Source organism: Ictidomys tridecemlineatus, chromosome 14 (assembly GCF_052094955.1).
Source record: "Ictidomys tridecemlineatus isolate mIctTri1 chromosome 14, mIctTri1.hap1, whole genome shotgun sequence".
Lineage (NCBI taxonomy): Eukaryota > Metazoa > Chordata > Mammalia > Rodentia > Sciuridae > Ictidomys > Ictidomys tridecemlineatus.
This window is the reverse complement of record NC_135490.1, coordinates 63,024,675-63,045,657: the sequence shown is the minus strand read 5'-3', so window position 1 is coordinate 63,045,657 and position 20,983 is coordinate 63,024,675. Positions and strand designations below refer to the sequence as shown.

The window sequence follows — 20,983 nt, the reverse complement described above, 5'->3', positions numbered from 1 at the left end:
CTCTCTCTCTCTCTCTCTCTCTCTCTCTCTCTATATATATATATATATATATATATATATATATATATATATATACACACACACTATTTGTATACTATTTGATACTGTTTATTATTTTGCTTATTTGTTCTTTTTAAAATCTGTCTTCCCCCATTAGAATGTCTAGAAAGGTCTTTAATCAATTTTTTCACTACCGCTATAACTTTAATATAAAGAAGATTTTCTGGTACGTAGTAACCACTAGATGAATACTTGTTGAATCAATAAGTGAATAAAATGTAGGCATACTAGTCAGTTTGGGCTTCTGTAACAAAAACCATAGACTAGGTGACTTAAACAACAGAAATTTATTTTATTATAGTTCTAGGAGCTGGAAAATACAAGATTAGAGTCTGATAGGGTTTGGATTTTGATCAGGACTCTCTTTCTGGCTTGCAGATGGCCATATTCTCACCACAAATTCACATGCCTTTCCTTAGTGATTGTGCTGGAGAAAGAAAGAAAAATAGAGTTTTCTTATAAAGCCACCAGTCTTTATCATTTAATTTTAATTTCTTTCTAAAAAGTCTTCAAATACAGCCACATGGTATGTGTTAGTTAGCTTTGCATTGCTATAACAAAAGACTTGGGATGATCAACTTAAGAAGGGAAAAGGCTTATTTTGGCTTGCAGGGCTGGCTTTAGGCCTGTGGCAGCCCATACATCATGGCAAAAATGCAGCTCATGGCAACTAAGAAACAAAGAGAAAGAGGAGGGGGCCAGGAACCCTATAACCCCTTCAAGGACATGCCCCCAATGACTTAATTTCCTCCCACCAGGCCCCAACTACTTAAGGTTCTATTACCTCCCAAGTAGACCACAGACTGGGGACCAAGCCTTTAATTCATGGCCCTTTGAGAAACATTCAAAATCAAAACTTTTTAGTGTGGTATTAAGGCTTCAATATATGAAGTTGGAGACGACACAATTTGGTCCATGCAGTAGAATGTTGGAGATCACCTGCTCAAGCCACTCAGACAGATGAGGAAACTGTGGCCCTGGGACACTGAGGCAGTGTCTTCTTGTCCACTTGCTTCCTGAGAAATCTTCACATAAGGCCTCACAATGGCATCTTGGGATTAATGAGGAGCTACATGACTATCCGAAACACCTGTATCACCTCAGTTCTTGAGGCCTCACTTCCAAATTTCAGGACCAAAGACCCTCTTCCCAACTGGCCCAGGGATCTGGTGGGTCTTGAGAAATGGGCACAGTGGCCAATCCTCAAATGCTAGAAGAACTTGTCCTCTTTCCAGGAATCCACAGACAACCTGAGCTCACTGAGCCCCTTCCCAGTGTGCACCCAGGCTGTGCTCAGTGATGACATCTGACTGGAGAGCCAGAGCTTAAGGTTCAAGGAATATTAGAGCAAAAGTCAGCGCTACCGCTGTGTGGGAGACTGACTTCAGGGTTCCAAGAAGAGAGAAAGCAGAGCGAGCGGGGAAATCTTCAAGGAAGTCATGGGACTCAGTTCAGGTATAGAAGGGTGTGTGGAACCTAGACAAGCAGAAGGGAGGAAAGAGGACAGGCGGCTGGTGACAAGTGGCAGGGTGGTAGCATACATTACGAACAAAGGACTGCATCAGGATCAGCCCAGGTGTGGGGTTGGGAGAGTGACGAGGAGGGTCCAGCATTCATGTTGAGGATGGGTGAGAAAAGCACCAGCAAAGAGATCCTCGTTTGCCACGATGAATTACTCTCTCTCCTTTCCTCTTCCTGGCTGGATTGATCAAGGCAAAAAGGCCCAGAAGCTCCCTAACACAGTGTATGGGACTCATCCCAAGAATGTTTGTGCTTAACAGCAAATCTTTCATTTTCTCAACAGGCAGCTCCCAGGGATTTCCTTACTGTCCTTCTTACCCAGGTTTTTCTTCTATCCGCAGCCAGTTCTCAGGAGTGGGGAGCCTCAACTTACTAACTTGAGCAGAGTCCAAGTTTCCTGGGCTCTTGAGGTCCAGTGGATGGGGGAGGTTTGGCCAGCAGGTTCCTTCCTTCTTGGATTTGCCAAGAAGTGGGCAGGTCCCGGGCAGCTGTGCTGAGCATTTATGTTACGCAAAAGGCCGACTCAGCCCTCCTTCCTGCCAAGGTCAGCAAGCCACGTTCCCAGTGGTTTGGGTGTGTGGGTGTTTCTGGACTCTCAGAAAAGTCTGCTGGAAGCCTGGGCCTGAGCTTGTGCAGACAGACCCACAGAAAGCAGGGAGTTTGCTCCAAAATTCAGCCCCCTGTCCCCTTGGATCTCTTCTTTCACCCCAGGCCTTCCATCCGTTTCCCACTGAGCATTTTGTACTGCAATGAACAGCAAGTAAATGGGGACTCAGGCCTGGGCTGAGCTGAGGTTAAAGGGAGGCTATGACAAAGACAGAGGCCCTAGGGAGAGTGTGAAAGCAGGGTGACAACAGTAATACATTTGTTGACACACTTGCGGCAAAGCCACAGGGGTATTTATTCCCCTTACCACATCACTGCCATCATCAGCCACATCACACACATTTTATACTGCTGGAATCAGATTTAAAGGGACACAATTTAAAAAGGAAACTCAATAGCAACAGGATACTCTGCAAGTTGAGTGTGGAAGGGGAGCAGAAATATTCCAGCTCTTTGCTTTAGGAATCATCAGAACAGGATGGATTTGGGGATTAGGATGTCTAATGCACAGATAAAGCTCCCATTTTATTTAGTATGTGTGGGACAGTTATTTCCTTATCCCCCGGGCTTCCTCTCTGCCTATACAAATCCTAGCCGTCCCTCAGGCATAGCTCTCTGGAGAGCACTCCATTCCCCATCCCTGTCAGGGATCTCCATGCTGGGGATGCATAGTTCACCTGGTACTCAGATGGGTCCCATCAATGAAACCCCTCCCGTTGATCCCAGGTTTGGAGAAACCTGGAAGAAAGGATTTCCCCACCCTGAGATTCCCTGAATACTCAGGCAACTCACTTCATTGTAAAGAAGAATGAATATAACAGACACAAAAGAGAAGCACCGACAGCAGGCCAAGCCCCCAATGACCTGAGAGACAGTCAAAAGTGTTTTCTCTAAAGATCTGTTTGAATCAGGACCAACGCTGGGCCCAAGACCTCTGCAGCCGACCACGAGGTGAAGCAGGGAATCCCTGAACTGCCCATTTCTGTGGGTGGCATTAAAGGGTATGACCGATCTGGTGGGGGTCCAAAGGCAGGACCTGCTGCGGAGTTCTTTGTGAGACCCAGGAGTTCCAGTTTAATTAGAATTCCTGCCTAGGATGAAGGCTTGCGGCTGCCAGCCCAGGCCTTGAGCCATTGGTCACGGCCCATAAAGGCCACACACGAGTCACAGAGCCCAGGCAAGGCCTGCGTCTCTTGGGAAGGGAGGCTCAGAAGTCCCTGTGATCCCTGCGTGCAGCCCTGGACGCCCCAGGATTCCACCAAAAGCCCCTCTCTGCAGGCCACATGTATAATGACACCCGATGAGGCTCCGGACCACTAGTGTCGGCTCAGGGGGTCTCTGTTTTCTCCCCCACACCTTCAAAGAGGCCATTCCTGACACGCTCCCACCCCGCCTTTGATCCTGGCTGCAGGGACCATCATTCAAACTCACACATGTTATGATGGCTGCAGGGTTGGCATACGGACCAAGCCAACCTGCCCCACAAGGCTGAGTAGTTGTGTGAAGATTTGAATCAAACAAACATTTAGGGACTATGGAATGTGCCATAATCTGTGCACCAGGTTTTCTAACGATGGAGTCAGTGGCGGCTGGTGGCTGCTTGGCACAGTTTCCAGGAGAGAACACGAATGCTCTGGGAGCAGTGGGGGGTTGCTGAGGCTCCATCCAGCTCCAGCAGCTCAGAGGCTGTGTCCCCAGATGCTGCCCATCTAAATATTGCAACCTGAAGTTACCAAACGCTCTTTGTGGGTTGTAACTACAGACACCCCAGATACTGCTTCAGGTTCCACTTGTGATGCTTCACTCTGGATCCTGCCAACATGTTTCCCAGGGAGATTAGCCTTTAAGGGATTAACAGTCATTTACACTTTACTGTAAATGAAGGCTCTAAGGCCAGATTAATTTAGAGATTTAGGAGGCGAGGGCCTAGGGTATCAAGGTTGTGAGGGGAAGGAAAGGTGGAAGATCAGCAAAAACTGGACTCTAAACTGAGCCAAAGGCAAACTAAGTCATTTAAATTAGGGGAAGTTTTACTCATTCATTGAATGATACACTGCTTAAGGGCAGGTTGTTGGGGGCCAGATTGCGGGTGTTTGAATCCTGGAGCAACTATTTACTAGCCACCAACCAGTCTGGGCAAGTGGTTCAGCTGCTGTGTGCCTCATGTCCTCAGCTGTAAAAGAAGGAAATTCTTAGCACCTTCCTCCAATGTTGTGGTGAGGACTCAGCCCGTGGATGTAAGTGTAAAGCATTTTGAGAGCACAGTTGACACCTACGCTCTATCTCAGCGCCATAGAAATGTTGCTATTTCAATCTACAAAACGAGGGAGAAGACTGGACAGTCGCAAGTTCCTGGAACAGATAGGCATGGAGAAGTTAAAAAAAAAAAAAATCCCAGGGGAGACTACCCTGGTAGTGCTGATACCTCCATCCATCTGCCTGCAAAAATTCACTATGCATGATGACCGACTTTCTGTCTCATGCCAATATGGTGCCATGCTAATAAATCAATTCCCAGCCATTAGGCGTCTATAATAATCCCTTTCACTTGGCCCTTCAAGCCTGTTTTACACAGCACCTAATTAACTAAAAGCTGAGATTCGGGGGCTTCTATGTCCTGGGAGACGCCTCACCAAACCCTTTCCCCCAGAGAGCTTTCCTGTTCTTCCTGGTGGTCTTCTGATAGATTCTCACAGGATGGACTGGGCTGGTCAGGAAATGGGCCAGTCATTAGAATGTGGCAATATGGGGCCACTATGCTAATGGAAATGAGCGATAAATAAATACATTCAATTTAATTAACTAAAACAATCCATCATTACTCAGACTTAATGACCTCCTATAAGATCTAATCTTAATGTTACTATTAAGAGAGGTTAATAAATCATAATGTTAATGTAGGAGGGAGGCTCCCCATTTGTTCTATCTCTCCACTTATGTAATTTCAAAATATTCCTATTCTTCAAGAATCTAACCCTAACTCATTCCTTTGTGATTCATCCATCTCACAAAAGCATTTATTGAACACCTACTATATGCATGCTAGGCATGGAGCTAGACAAGAGAGATACAGATACAAACTAAGAATATGAGTTTTTAAAAGAGGGGAGGCACACATCCAGGAGGCACTAGGGAATCTATTAGATGTCAGTAATAAAATAAGAAGTTCTACTCTAGATAGGGTAGAGGGGTTGGAGGTATAGGGTAATCAACGATGGTGGAATATAATGATCATTATTATCCAAAGTACATGTATGAAGACACGAATTGGTGTGAATATACTATGTATACAACCAGAGATATGAAAATATGCTCTATATATGTAATAAGAATTGTAATGCATTCTGCTGTCATGTCTAAATAAAAGAAAATTTACATAAAAAATAAAAAAATATATTAGAAGTTCTATTTCTATTTATTTTTAAGCTTGCCCCTGTTGTTTTCTATTTTTGTTTCCTTTACAGTGCTAGTACATGAATATAAAGAACAGAGGTGCTTTTTAAAAATAAATGCCAAAATATTGAGGATATATAACTAAAAAAATTATCTGTGGGATCCCATTCAAAAAATTTAGAGACCAGAGATGGGGTTGTAGCTCAGTGATAGAGCACTTGCCTAGCATGTGTGAGGCATTGGGTTCATTCCCCAGTACTACACAAAATTAAATAAACAAAATAAAAGTATTATGTCCCTTTGCAAATAAAAATATATTTTTTTAAAATTTTATAGGGCTGGGGCTGTAGCTCAGCGGTAGAGTAATTGCCTCGCATGCGTGAGGCACTAGGTTTGATCCTCAACACCACATAAAAATAAATAAAATAAAGATTTTTTTAAAAAAATTATTTTTGTAGTTGTAGATGAAATAATACCTTTCTTTTATTTGTTTGTTTTTGTGTGTGGTGCTAAGGACCAAACCTAGTGCCTCACAGTGCTAGGCATGCACTCTGCCAATGAGCTAGAGCCCCAGCCCTAAAAATATATATATATATATTTAAAATTTAGAGACCACTGGTATAAAGCAGTGATTCTCAGAAACACATATAGGAAGAGAATTCTCCAGAGAACCTTTTCAAAATACATTTGCCCATCCCCTTGCCAGGAACCATCAGAGAACCTCAGGAAAAGAGGTGGAAACCACTTGTAATATCATAAAGCTCCAGGTATTTCTGGTACTAATCCTACTCCTCTCTAAAAACACAAAGTTGTTGCCTCCCCTGCCGAGATTTGCCCATCCACTGACTTCATTCAGGAATTCCTCCTTAGCTTCTTCTCCAGCCTGCGCCAAAACGTCCTGGAGTCACAGTAGCAAAAGTCTCCTAACTCAGACTGGTTAAAGTTGTTGGTTATAACGGCCTACATTACTCAGGGCTCTCGAGATGACAGAAATGTCCATGGACTGGAAGCTCCTTGAGGAGAGATGGTACTTCTCCTTCTGAGCGAGACTGAGCGAGACACCAGTCAGCATCTCTGCATCTGGACTGTTCTAGGCCAGAGAAGGCCAGGGCTCCTCCTATGCCCAAACCTACCAGTGGGCTCATTGTCATATCTGCCACCACTCCATTCTAGGTCAAGGACAGGAGCTGAGTGGCAGCCTCCAAACAGTACCTTTTCAGACATCCTTCAGCTACTTACCCCATTGAGCATGATTGGGAGGGGTTTTGTCACCTTGAAAGAGCCCAGGGTCTCACCTCTCCAAGTAGGGAAGGTCGGGGGAGGGTGGGGGAGTTGGGGCCATGTAGAATGGCTCCCACAAAGAAGGGTGGCAAGATAAAGAGCCATCCTGTCATCAACAAGGTGGCGACCTGAGAATACACCGCCAACGTGCACAAGTGCATCCACGGAGCAGACTTTAAGAAGTGTGCCCCTTAGGCCCTCGGAGAGATCTGGACATTTGCCATAAAGGACGTGGGGACTCCAGGTATGTACATTGATGCCAGGCTCTACAGAGTTGTCTAGGCAAGGGGATAAGCAGTGTCTTCCACCACATCCAGAAAACATCATAAGGACGGAAACTGATCGAACAAATCTATCCTCGGTAACTTGTGTCCCCATTACCACTTTCAAAAATCTAGACAGTCAATGTGGATGAGAACTAATCACTAATTGTCATATATAGTTACAAAATCTCTCTCTCTCTCTCTCTCTGTCTCTCTCATATACACACACACACACACAAACACTCCCCTTTTCATAAGAATTTTCTCCCAACTCTCAGCATCGTCCATCTCTCTCACCATCACCCATTGCCCTCTCGTGTCCAGAGAAATTTACACTAAGGAAAATTTATAACCCAGAGGGCTGATTTAGGAAGGGAAATAGTAGTTAAGAGAGGGGCAGGGTAATCACTGTGAAAAAACACTTGAGCTAGAGGGGTCAGTTACTCAAGCAAGCCCACTCCCATCTGTTGACTCACCCTGCCCAGCCTTCCACCTCTGCCCAGCTCAGCTGCTCTTTGCCCAGAGCTGACTCTTATATAATTGGGCTAGAACTAGGCCCCTGACCCAAGCACGTCCCACCTAAAGGCTGACATTCAGTCCCTGAAGGGCCTAGAATGAAGAATCCTGCCCATCTGACTAGCCTTCTCTACGTCTGACAAAGACAAAAAGAAAAGGTTGGGAAGCTAGTCAGAAATGAGACACACATCAAGAAAGGCAAGCCTGCCTTGACAGGGACCAGCAAGGCCCAAGAGAGCTCAGGGTGAGGAGCCTGTCCCTGCCACCTTAGCAACTAGCCACCTCTGCCTTCTTGTTTTCAGGTGGACTGGGGAAGCGCTGGCTCTTTGCCAGTGACAGCCAATCAGAGACTCACCTGAGCTGCACTGGGAGCTGCTTCCTGGGAGGAGCCTTCAGGTAGGTACAGAATGAGGGCAGACCTGGGCAGGGCCACCTCAGATCCCATCACCTCAGAACAGGCCAGCCCCTGATACCACAGGGAGACAGGCGTTTGTCCCCATGGGCTTCAGAGTGACTTGGCCAAGATAGCTATCTGAGATTCAGAAACTACTAGCTCTATGAAGGGGTTAGTCCCTCAGAGAGGAACTCAAAGGGGCAGGGGCATGATTCTGCCTGGAAATTGCCTTCCTCTTTGCTAGAACTAAGGCAAGGATGGAGGCTGATTCTCCTTGGTTCCATACCCATCTCCAGCTTCAGGCTGAATTGTGACCCTCTCCACTTTCAATTCTGTCCTAGATATCCTCATAGATGAGATTTTCCCCAGAGGGGAAAAAATATTGATTCAGGTAGAAAAACATTATGAGATTCCCAATTCCAGTCTCTGGCCTGTCAGGAGTTGTCCCAAGACCCAGTCTTTACAGGAGACAGTCCAAAGCTAGGTGACCTTCTTTCTGAGGCAACATGGATTTTGGCAGTTGGCATTGCTGGAGGAGGAGGCTGGCTCTGCCCGCTTCACTCTGCCCTCTGCTCGCTAACCTTTGAGACCCAGAAGCGGTCCACCTCATATCATAGCCCTTTGGGCTCCTTTGGTGAAGTACAGAGTCTACTGTAAATGAGGGAAAGTGATATTGAATAGGGCTCTTCTAGTTACCCAGAATGATGGGCAGGTAAGAAGAAAGGCAAGCACAGTCAGGATGTCACATGCTACCTTCAGAGAGTTACCAACTTAGTCAAATAGGACAAGATAACAGGAGCCAGAGCTGGCATGCCTACCACCCACCCAGTCCAGGGAAAGAGTTGAACAGGAAGGAGGGTCTCCAGTCTTACAAATTCTGCAGTAATGATGAGGGTTTTCCCTGCCTTGAAGAAGAGTGAGGAGGCTCTAATCAGTAAAGGTAAGTGATGCCTGGAAGGAGGAAAGAGGGACTCCTATCCCCCAGCTGGATAATGACTGAACTGCAGAACCCATTGGAGTGGAGGGTGATGAGAAGTTCTTCAGAGAACATTCTGGTACTTAGAAGCACCACAGTGCATGACACTTTAGTTGCCCTCCTCCATTTTTGAGGACCAAGTAGACCTGCTTGACATGTGTTCCTTTGCCCTTGGAAACTTGTGAGCAGACGTACTGTATGGTTTCCTAGGGCTTCTGCCACAAAGTACCACACACTAAATAGCTTAAAACAACAGAAATTTATTGCCTCAAAATTCAGGAGGCCAGACGTCTGAAATCAAGGTGTCAACAGAGTCGTGCTCGCTCTGGAAGCTGTGGAGGAGAATACTTCATGCCTCTTCCTAGCTTCTCATGGTTTGCCAGCCATCTTTGGTGCTCTTGGCTTGTGGGTACATCCCTCCAGTCTCTGTCCCCCAATACATACATAGCCATTTTTCCCCATGCATCTCTTTGTCTCTTCAGTTTTTGTTTCCCCCAATACTAAGGATGGAACCCAGGGTTTCACACTTGCTAGGCAAGCTCTCTACCACTGAGCTCCATCCCCAGCCCTCCTCCTCTCTACTACTCCACTATGACCTCATCTTAACTAATACAATATGCAGTGACCCTGTTTCCAAATAAAGCCACATTCTGAGATACTAAGAGTAAAAACTTCAACATCTCTTTTTTTTTAAGTGGCACATGAACACAATACCTTTATTTTATTTATTTATTTATTTATTTATTTATTTATTTATTTATTTATTTATTTATTTATTTATTTATGGTGCTGAGGATCAAACCCAGTGTCTCACATGTGCCAGGCAAGCACTCTACCAGTGAGCCACAACCCCAGTCCCTCAACATATCTTTTTGAGGAACACAATTCATTCTCTACAGATACTGATGCCTATTCCTAGACCAGAGATTTTTCCCAAGTGGGAGGCTCATTGGACTGGCCAGTGTCAGGTGGACTTAGAAGGATTGGAACATAAAGTACTAGCAAAGAAGGCGGGGTACCTGCCACCCCACTCAAGGTTTCTACGGCTTCTGGAGGCTGTCAGGAGAACCCCTAGTGACTCCTATGGTTGTGTATGAACATGTGTATGATTAGCAGGGGGACAGGATCCACAGGTTCTGGGGCAGCCACAGAACCAAGTAATAGGACACTTAAGATTGACGTGTTGAAACAGGACCGGGAACAACTCTTAAATACTAGAATGAGACTGTTGCAAGTGATGACAAGTGACAGGAAAGATCCACCACCCATCCAGAGAATCATTAAGGAATGCACTAACTAGAGGGATAGAGTCTACACTGTTTAAGTAAATCAGTCATTGAGGGGAAAAATCATGCTCTTTCAAGATCCCACTTCAAAGAATTGAGTTTCTTCCATCTTTTGGTTGCAATGAGTTTCCCTGAACCTAATTTGTAAAAGTGTCACACGTAGGCTGCTTGCTGTCTCCACCAAATAGGTGGTGCCTTTCATCATGTATTTGGAAGCCAAGGTCAGACAGCTGTCTTCTTGCAACAGTGATGTGCCCAGGTGAGAAGAGGTCCCAGCCCTCATCACTCCAAAACCAGACACCAAGTGACACTGGGAACAGTACATACAGGTCTTTGTCAGCTTCTATCCTCAGAGGCTCACAATTCCCCTCCCTTCAGATAGTGAGTGTCAGAAATCAGGGAACTTTCTCCCAGGAGGCAAGGCCAAGTCAGGGCTGTCAGTTTTTAATACCAAGAAGCCAGCTCTACCATGTCCTCTGCAGAACCAAGCTTTCCAGAGTGAAATAGACCAGGGAGTAACACGTTCCATGCAATTGACCTCTTGAGTTTGCTCTAGCTCCAAAGCAAGGCTCGAAGGAAGCATTCTGATAGATGCTATACTATGGAAATAGTTGCTATACTATGGAAATAGAAGGTGCATGCACACTGCAAATAGTCAACAACCCCAAAATAAAATTTGCTGGAGTATGGGATCAAATGATTCCATTAGAAATAATTCACCAAATATTCATGGAGATCCCACTGGTGCTAAGCAATTCAGACTACAGAAATGAGAAGAGCAGGGTCTGTTTTAAAATATACCTGGGATTTGATCTTACTCAAGGATGGTGAGACCAACAGATCAGAAGGCAACTGCCACTCCTTACAGCTCCCAAGAGGAGGGAGCACACCAGATCCCATAGGGCTACTCTGAAAGCCCCCAGGAATGTGGTAAGGCAGAAAAGGGAGGTGGGAACATGAGCAACTGTCTTTACTGTGGTTTTCTTAGAAAAGAATGGGCAAGGCAGAGTAAGCCACTAATCATGGTTAAGATTGGATAATTATTTGAATGATTTTTGGCAGGCTCTGAGCTGCAGGAGTGGTCTCTAGTTGTTCAGTACCTGGCCCTGGAGTGATTTAGGACAGGCCAATAACATCCTGGACTGTCCTGGACTGTAAAAGGGGCTTAATAAACGGCAACAGGAACGTGGACTTGGGATTGACTGGTTTACAAATCAAAAGTGTGCTTGCAGAAATTAAAAAACCCAGAAATCAGCTAACCTTGGGATGGACAATACTTTCTAGGCCCAAGATATCAAAGCATCATAAAATATAGGAAATAAAAAACATGATTAGTACAGGGCACCTTCTCTTAAGCTAGAAACCTAGTTGAAAGGAACTAGGACATGTCCACAAGTAACTATAAAAAAGACAATATAATATGTTCCATAAAAGGTGAAAATGAAGGACATGGGGTTTTCAAGGGAAAGAGGCATGATCTGGTTGGGAAACTCAGGAAATGTTTCATGGAAGAGGTAGTATATTTGGAGAACAGATAACAAAATCTATCGAGTTTTTAATTGATGATAGATGGCCATACTTTTTTATATCTAAGGGAAAAAGAACTATCATGATGGAGAACAAATCAATGGTTGCTAGAGGTTAGGATGGGAATAGAAAAGAATAACCAAGTTGGATGTGGTGGTACATGCCAGCTGAAGCAGGAGGATCACAATTAATGAGACCCTGTCTTAAAATAAAAAATAAAAAGGGTTAGAGTTGTTACTCAGTGGTAGAGCTCTTGCCTAGCATGCATGAGGCCCTGGGTTCCATCCCTAGCATTCAAAAAAAAAAAAAAAAAAAAAAGAATAGCACATAAGGGAATTTGGGGGGGACATAGAAATGTTTTCTATCTTAATTATAGTAGTCACTACACAAATTTACATGTTAAAACCTGTAGCATTGTATACCAAAAGGAAAAATAAGTAAATTTTACTGTATGATAATTTTTTAATTAAAGAAAAATAAATACAAAGAAATATAGACTGAAAAGTAAATTCCCACCCATGATCCCAGTTCCCAAATCCCACTCTTCCAAGGCAACCACATCTTTATTATTCCACAGATTTATTCATATTGCAAGCAAAAATGTATATGCCCACTTAAAAATATTTCCCAAAAGTGACATAAAATAATATAAAGCAATGCTTCACACTGCTTTTTTATTTTACTTAACAATAAATCTTGAAGTACTTTTCATCTCAATTCTTACAGATTTGCCTTATTCTTTTAAAATATTGTATCACCTTGCCTTATTATTTTAAAATACTGGCTATTACCTTCCCTAGTTATTTTAACTAGATTTTATCTATTGGTAGATATTTCTATTTGTTGTGGATACAAAAATGACCCCAATCCCTTACTTCTCCCTGTATCCACACCCCTTGTCAATATGTTTTGAGTTCTTCAAGTAAAAAAAGTAGAGACTTAATACCTCTTATATCTGGACAGGCCCTGTGGCTTCCTTTGGCTGATTGAGTGCAACAGAAATGACACTGTGCTGGCTCCAAGACTAGGACTCAAAAGGGCATGCACATTTCAGTTTGCTCTTTATGGAAACCTATTTTCACCATGTGCACTAGCCGGAGCTATCCAGCTGGATGGTGTAGAACACATGGCCCCGTCATACTCAGCACCAACCAACAGCCAGCGAACTCCCAGAAGCAGAGGTTCTTATCTGACCTGGAGCTGACCACAGTTGCTTAATACACTGAAGATTCATTTGCCTGACCTGTCAACCAAAGGCAACAATAAAAAGTCATTTAAGAACACTAAGTTTGGAATGGTTTGTTATACAGGGGTAACTGATACATTTGTTGCCTCTTGTGTTCTGTCATTGTAAACAAAGCCACAATTAGTATTATTGCTTATATATATTTGCATGACTGAGCTAGTCTCTCTGCAGGACATGTTCCTATAAGAAACATTGCTGGATCAAACTATGTGTAATTTTGATAGATATTGTCAATTGCCTTCCATAGAGAGTATAACACTTTGCACACTTACCAACAATATATTAAAGTAACTATTTCTTCATACCTTCTCCAAATTCAAACATCTTTTTGTTGTTGTTGTTGTTGTTGTTTTGCTAATCTCACAGAATTTCAATGGATTTTAATTTTGCATTTCTTTTACAAGTGTCATTGTCTTCCAATAGGATCTTATTTTTTCCCCAGTACTGGGGCTTGAATCCAGGGGTGCTTTACCACTGAGCCACAACCCCAGTCCTTTTCATTTTTTATTTTGAGACAGGACCTCACTAAACTGCTGAGGCTGGCCTCAAACTTGAGATCCTCCTGCCTTAGTGCCCCCAGTAACTGGAATTACAGGTATGTGCCACCATACCCACTTTCCTGTAGCATTTTTTTTAATTGTTGGGGAGGTACTGGGAATTGAACTTGGGGGGCACTTGACCACTGAACCACATCCCCAGCCCTATTTTATATTATATTTAGAGACAGGGTCTCACTGAGTTGCTTAGTACCTTGCTGTTGTTGAGGCTGGCTTTGAACTTGTGATCCTCCTGCCTCATCCTCTGGAGCTACTGGATTACAGGCCTGCAGCACCACACCAGACTTCCTGTAGGATTTTAAAAGCCACTTGGATGTCCTTTATTTATATATGTTGTGATCTATATTGTGTTGTGATCTATATTATGTTGTGGTCTTTATTAATTTGTAAAAGTTCCACATAGACTGAGGAAACTAGCTCTTTATTGTTTGTGTTATAATTATTGCATTCTATTGTTTGGATTTTGAGTTGTTTGATGTTATTTTTGGCCAGGTAGAAAGTGTTAACCTCCCTAAGTCAAATTTACCAAATTTTCTGTCTTCTGGATTTTGTGTTATACTTAGAATGGACTTTCCCACTAAATAACTGTTATGACAGATGAAGAAATGAGGTAGAGCATGGGGGCCAGGATTCTTTATATGTCCATTAGATCAAGATTTCTAATTGTATTATGCAAATCTTCTCTGTTCTTACAAATGTTTTGGTCAAATTGAGCTATTATTTACCTGGAGAGAAATGTAAAAATCTACCATTGTGATTATAAAATTACCAATGTCTTCTTGAAAGTCTGTTCATTCTTGTTTATATATTTTGAAGTTAAATTACTAATATATACATGTTCAGAATTGATGTTTCCCTAAGGATTTTTACCTTACTGTTACATATCTTCACCCTAACAACACTTTTTAAAAATATCTTTTTTAGTTATCAATGGACCTTTATTTATTTACTTATATGTGTTTCTGAGAATTGAACCCAGTGCCTCAAACATGCTAGGCAAGTGCTGTACCACTGAGCCACAACCCCAACCTCTAACAACACTTTTGTCTTGAATCCTATCATTTCAGTTATCAACATACTAGCTTTCCTTTAGCTGATATTGCCTTTCACATTCAACTTTTCCTGTAGACTAAGATTTTAGGTGAGCTTCTTGTTAAGGCTTATTTGGTCAATTTTGCCTTTTTCCCTTAATACCATCTGACAATCTCTGTTTTTGATTTTTTTTTAATTTTCAGAATTTTTATTTCTAATTGACATAAAATAATTATATATTTATGAGGTACAATATGTGTTGATGTAGGTATACACTGTAGAATAATTATCTTAATTAATTATATTCATCACTTCATATGCTTGTTTTTTGGTAGTGAGAAAAATTTAAATCCATTCTTTCGGCAATTTTGAAATATACTATACATCTTTATTAACTGTGGTCACCATGATGTGCAATAGATTACAAAAACTTATTCCTTCTGTCTAACTGAAACTTCATACCCTTTGGTCAACATCTCCCTGCTCCATCTCCTGGCTCCCCCAACCATTGGGAACCACCACTCCACTCTTTACTTCGGTAAGTTCATTATTTTTAGATTCCTTGTGGAAATGAGATCATGAGGTATTTGAAAATCTCTGGTTTTCAACTGGTGTGATATATTTAGATTTATTTCTACCATATTATATTGTGTTTCTATTTTTGCTTTATTTTTCCATTCTAATTCACTTTTCTTTCCTCCCTTCTATTTTGGACATTATACTTCATATATCATTTTTTCTTTTCTCTTTTTCCTAGTAGTTCCTCACATTTTTTTGCATGTGTCACATGTCTGGGTTCTCCAGGAAGCAAACACTAGAAGGAAATAGGTGTGTAGAAGGACCTTGGGAGAATAACACTATGTAAGGGAAAAGAAAGAAGAACTGGGCTGAGGGGAGCCTCAGATTGTAATACAGATCCCACAAAATCTCTGCTAGCCCAACAATGAGCTGTGAAGTCTCTGGTTCAATAGAAATGGTCAGCTTTTGTTTCATCACTAGTTATGAGAATAGCACGACTTTGGCTTGAACATGAAGGCAGATCCTCGTGAGGCTAGAAACTGAGAAGCTCTCAGGTATCTCAGAACTGGGCATGAAGTCCTTTATGGAACAGAATGTGTTATGGTTTAGATATGATGTGTCCCCCTAAAAGCTCATGTGTGAGACAATGCAAGAAAGTTTAGAAGTAAAATGATTGGGTTAGGAGAACCCAACCTAACCTTCTTGCATGAGTCCACTTGAATGGATTAATTCCATGGTAACTGTCGGTGGGTAGGTGTGGCTGGAGGAGGTAGGTCCCCTGGGGACATGCCTTTGGGGGATATATTTTGTCCTTGGTGAGCAGAGTTCTCTCTGCTTCCTGATTGCCATGTCCTGAGATGCTTTCTTCCTCCACATACTTCTACCATAATGTTCTGCCTTTCCTGAGCCCAGAGCAATGAAGTCTGCCATCTAGGGACTGAGATCTCTAAAACTGTGAGCCAAAATAAGCTTTTCCTCCTCTAAGTCATTCTTGTCAGTGTTTTTGGTCATAGGGACCAAAAAAAAAAAAAAAAAAAAAAACTGACTAAAACAGAGAGTTAGGAAGTTAGTACATTTCCATACCTGCCATGGCCTACATATTTGCCTTCATCAATATCTCTATGCCCTCCTAAATTTTAACGTTCTAATTCCAATAATATCTGCTGATTTTTGTTTGTTTTTTGTTTTGTTTTGGAGGGCTAAGGAATTGAACCCAGGAGACTTTAGCCACTGAGCCACATCCCCAGTCCTTTTGTTTAAATCAGCAACCGGTGAGGTGCTAAATTGCTGAGGCTGACTTTGAACTTTCGATCCTCCTTCCTTAGCCTCTGGAGCCACTGGGATTACAGGCATGTGTCACTGCACTTGACTTCTCCCTGTAGGTTTCAACTATGTAGTGCCACCTCTTGTCATATCCCTCCAAATTACTCACCATCATTATTATTGATTTATTCAGTCAAGACTTGTTCAGATTGCCATGTTTTTACTTATTTATTTATTTATGTTTGGAGTTGGGCATGGAACCCAAGGCCTCACTTTTCGTGTTAGGCAAGTGCTCTACCACTCAGCTGCATCCCCCACCCTGTCATCATTTCCTCTTGCATACGAATGCTACCTTCTCTTTTCAATTTTATCCTTCCTAAACTACATCCTCTAATTCTTTCAGTGAGAGTGTGAGTGTCCTTTAATCTTCATTATGAAAATGTTTTTATTTTTGCCTTCACACTTGAACAATAGTTTAGCCAGGTATAAAAATATTTCATTGGCATTCTGCATATTTTATTACATGATTTTTCAGGATTCTATTATTATTGTTGAGAAATCTGGTAGTAATCTAATTGCTGTTCCTTGTAGATGGTCTTGATTGTTTTTGAGACTTCTTTTTAGTCTCTCGGGTTCTGCACTTTTACCACAAACATGTTTGGTTTTGGCTTTAGTTTAATTTATTCTGCCCGGGACCTCTGTGATTTCTGAATCTATGACGAATGTCTCTCAACAACACTGGAAAATTATCAACCATCTCCTTTAAATACTGACTCTCCCTCTTTCTTTTTTACTTTTCTTTAAGAAACTTCTGTTAGATTCATTTTTAGTCTATCCCTCATGTCTCTTAACCTCTTTTTAATATTTTATATCTCTTTATCTTTTTTGCAATAAATTCTGGACCTTTTCTTCAGCTCTAGCTTTCAGCTTATTTATTATCTTCTGCTTTGTATAAATGTGCTTTTTCATACAATGATTATATTTTAATTTCAGTGCCTACATTTTTCATTTCATACGCCTGCCATTTTTCATCATATTTATCTCTGCATTTTTATTACTTCATTATGTCTTTAATCACTTTGAGCATTTTATTTTTAAGAATCCCTAATAGTTCCATTTTCTGAAGTTCTTAGTCATGTCCTCTGACACATACGCATGATGGATTATTTCCTCATGAGTTTGAAATTTTGAGCCCACATCCAGTAGAACTCCATCTGTGGGAATTCTCTAAAGTCAGGATCAGGGTATATCCTTCCAAGGGAATTCGATGTTTGCTTCTGCCAGTCTCCCCAGACTGCCAGTATCATCAGCCTTGGCCCACTTTAATGTTAATGTCTTAGCTGGAGGATTCCTAGACCACCCGGGTGGTATAAATTAGAACCAAACTCAGCCAAAGTACAAGCTGTGACTACAAATTCTCAGGGGTATTTTTCCCATCCAGAACCAAGTCAAAGCAGACAAGTCTCCTTGCTGGCTCCTTCTGCTTGTTGGAGGACAAGTTTTCATCCACTATTTTATTAAGTAGGTAGCCCATAAATGATCTTCAGCAAGAACCTGAGCTCTAACCCCTGTGCAGGACAAAGGCTGTGTCTCCGTGGAGATTCATACCCAACCCCTCACTGTAACTAGGTCTGATAACAAGTCACCCTGCTCCAGGATGTCTCACTTTCTGATCACAAAGCTACCAATCTGGATTTTGGTTTATTCTTCAATTTTGGTTCTGGATATTTCTTTTACTATTTTATAAGCTCATCTGTGTATTGTAAAGGGTATTCGTTGTATCATATCCAGGTCTTCTAGGTGTTTTGTAAGAAGAGTTCCTATACAATAATAGTTCACTATATTGACAAATTAAAGTTTGAACCTCTTCATAGATGTTGCTTCCTCCTTCTTAGACCCCCATATTAATAAGTTTAATCCCTCTCTGGGTCACATGTCAGCCTCAGCTCCTTTTTGCTAAAAACCTGGCCTCTCCATATTTCTAATAGCTGGTAATATGTACTTCACTGGACCAGCTCACCCTGTCTAGGCAGGGCTCTTCACCCCAAGACGCCCAGAGGCCCTTGGAAGCCTATGAATTGGTTGCTTTTGAGTCAGGTCCAATTAGATGCAGCTGGAGGAAGAATAAACAATGCTGACTCAAGCAGGAAAAAAAAAAAAAATTCTGCCAGGGTTTGGTTGTATTCCCCAAAGGCCCATATGTTAAAGGCTTGGTTCCCTGGGTGATGCTGTTGTGAGGTGGTAAAGCCTTTAGCACTAGGGACTAGAGCAAAGTCTTTAGATGATTTAGGGGCATGTCCTTGAAGAAAATTGAGACTTGCCTCCTCTTCATCCTCTTTTGCTTCTTGGCTGATGAGATGACGGTTCTGCTCTTCCACGTGCTCCCACCACAACATGCTTCCTTGCCACAGGCCCAAAGCTATGGGGCCAACTGGTCATACACTGGAATCTCTAAAACTGTGAGCCAAAATAAACCTTTTCTCTTTGTAGTTAATTATCTTAGTTGTTTCATCACACTGTGGAGAGCTGACCAATACAATGTACTTAGAAACAGAGGGCACTGTCAGAGACTCAGCCTTCTCCCTAGTACCATCAGTGCAAGATGCCATCCTTACCTGAGTCGCACTTTACCCATGAACAAATGAACAACCAGCTAGTTGAACAGCCCATAACCAATTGAGAGGGTTAATACAGGTTTCACTTTGAAAGGCAACTTCTAATGAGCTGCTGGTCAACATTTTTGTCAGTGATTTAGACACAGAGATCAAAGTGAGGTTATAAAGTTGACGCATGGAACAAAGTTGAAAGGGAAGAGAACACATTCCAGAAACAAAGTTCAAATGGTTTTAAACTGATTAGAATAAACAAGATTAAATTTAATCAGGATTAGGTAAAGCCCTGAAGTTAGCCAATTGTGAAGTACAAGACTGCTGTACCCTGACTTGGCAGCAATTCGGAGATCAAGAACCTGGGGTGTTTAGTCACAATAATTTCAACCTGGCCCTCATTAGTCCTCTCAACTCCTATCCAAACCTTCCTGGTCAAAGAACTCTTCAGTATTGCTCATCTTCAGTGGGCTTAGATCCTAAATTGCCTTGTTTCATCCACCTCACAGCTCTATCTCTGCCTATTCTCCTCCTTAACCCAACTTAGCCCCTCTAATATGATACAAAATTCAATTTCCTGGGCCTTTTTTTTTGGGGGGGTATCATTTTACTTGCAGTTTCTGTATCTCTGAAAAATAGTGCGTGTTAGGAACTTTGGAAGGAACTAGAGATACATTTCTAGAGAAAATGCTTTGGGAAGCAGAGAAGGGGACATCTTTAAATGCAAGAAGGAGCAGACAAGTCCTGTGTTGCTCCAACCAGAGTATTAGAACCAGAGAGGAGAGGGTCAACAGGATCGGATGTCTGTTCAATGTAATCCACTTATTCTCTCAATTAATATGCATCAGTACTTACTGTATGCAAGGTGATAGGTGCTTTGGGCCATCCAAAGGAAGGATTTTCCAACAAATGGAATGCATTGCATCGAGCTGTAGTATTGAAGGTTGGGAGCACAGGGAGAGGGGAGGTCCCTGATCTCCTACCAAGAATGCTGCAGAGTTGGTTGCTGCATTGGCTAAGAGGACTAAACTTATCCAATGGCAAAATTCTGATTACATAAGGCCACGTTCAAGTCAGGCCAGTATTCTCCAAAAGGAACTGACAAAAACTAATCCTTTGGACTACAGAAAAGGTGACAAACCACAAGTTGTAATTCCAAAAGAATCAGGATGACCTGCAAAAATACCTGCAAATATGCCTCTATCTGCTTTGCCTCTGGCCCTTTAAGTTAGCCCAGCCCATTCATAGGTTGCACCTGTGGGAGATAAAGACTAGCTGAAAATAGCCGCGGGTGCTCAGAGCCATTTCCCAGAAACTCCATTCTCTGATTTGGCTCAGATTCCATCTTGCCCTCCTCCAATCTCCTGGCTGTGACTTTACCAGCTTGGGTTATTTGAATCTTGGCTTTACTGATCTTTATAAACAGAGAGGTTTTCAAACCTGAGGAAGGATCAGAACACCTAGCTGACTTCTTAAGGCACGGATTGCTGATCCTCAGCCTGAGGTTTTGATTAAATAGTTCTGGGATGGGCCCAGGAATTTACAGCTCTAGCAAGTTCCCAGGTGATGCTGATGCTGCTGGTCTGGGAACCACACTGTGGAGACACCTGCTCTAGTCTCTGCACAGCTTGCCCTTTACAAGACCCCCAGATTAATTCAGCCCCACAAAATCTTACCTTCATCTTCCAAACTATTATAGCCCCAGCCAGCCCTCCAGGACCCGTAGCAGTCTCTGGAAGCTAGCAAGGAAAGCATGCCTACAATGCCCGGTATTTTATTCCTGAAACCCCAGATGTCTTGATCTATTAAAATGCAAGTTCCTCAGAAGGTATCTTGCCATGGTTTTACAAGATAACTAATTAAAAATCCCCAGGGAATGGTGTTCCTCTGTTGAGAGTCAGCATGTTTTAAAAAAACCCTAATTCCCCACAAATCAC

The 20,983-nt window shown here is 42.3% G+C and overlaps 1 long non-coding RNA gene across 1 annotated transcript; it reads right to left on the bottom strand.

Moving 5' to 3' along the window:
- Positions 1-332: 332 nt before the first annotated feature.
- On the bottom strand, positions 333-20,136 carry LOC144370634 (uncharacterized). The gene is made up of 2 exons (XR_013430539.1): positions 19,902-20,136; positions 333-487 (listed from the first exon to the last, which is right to left on the bottom strand). It is a non-coding gene; the product is annotated as an uncharacterized LOC144370634 (long non-coding RNA).
- Between the last annotated feature and the right edge of the window lie 847 nt (positions 20,137-20,983).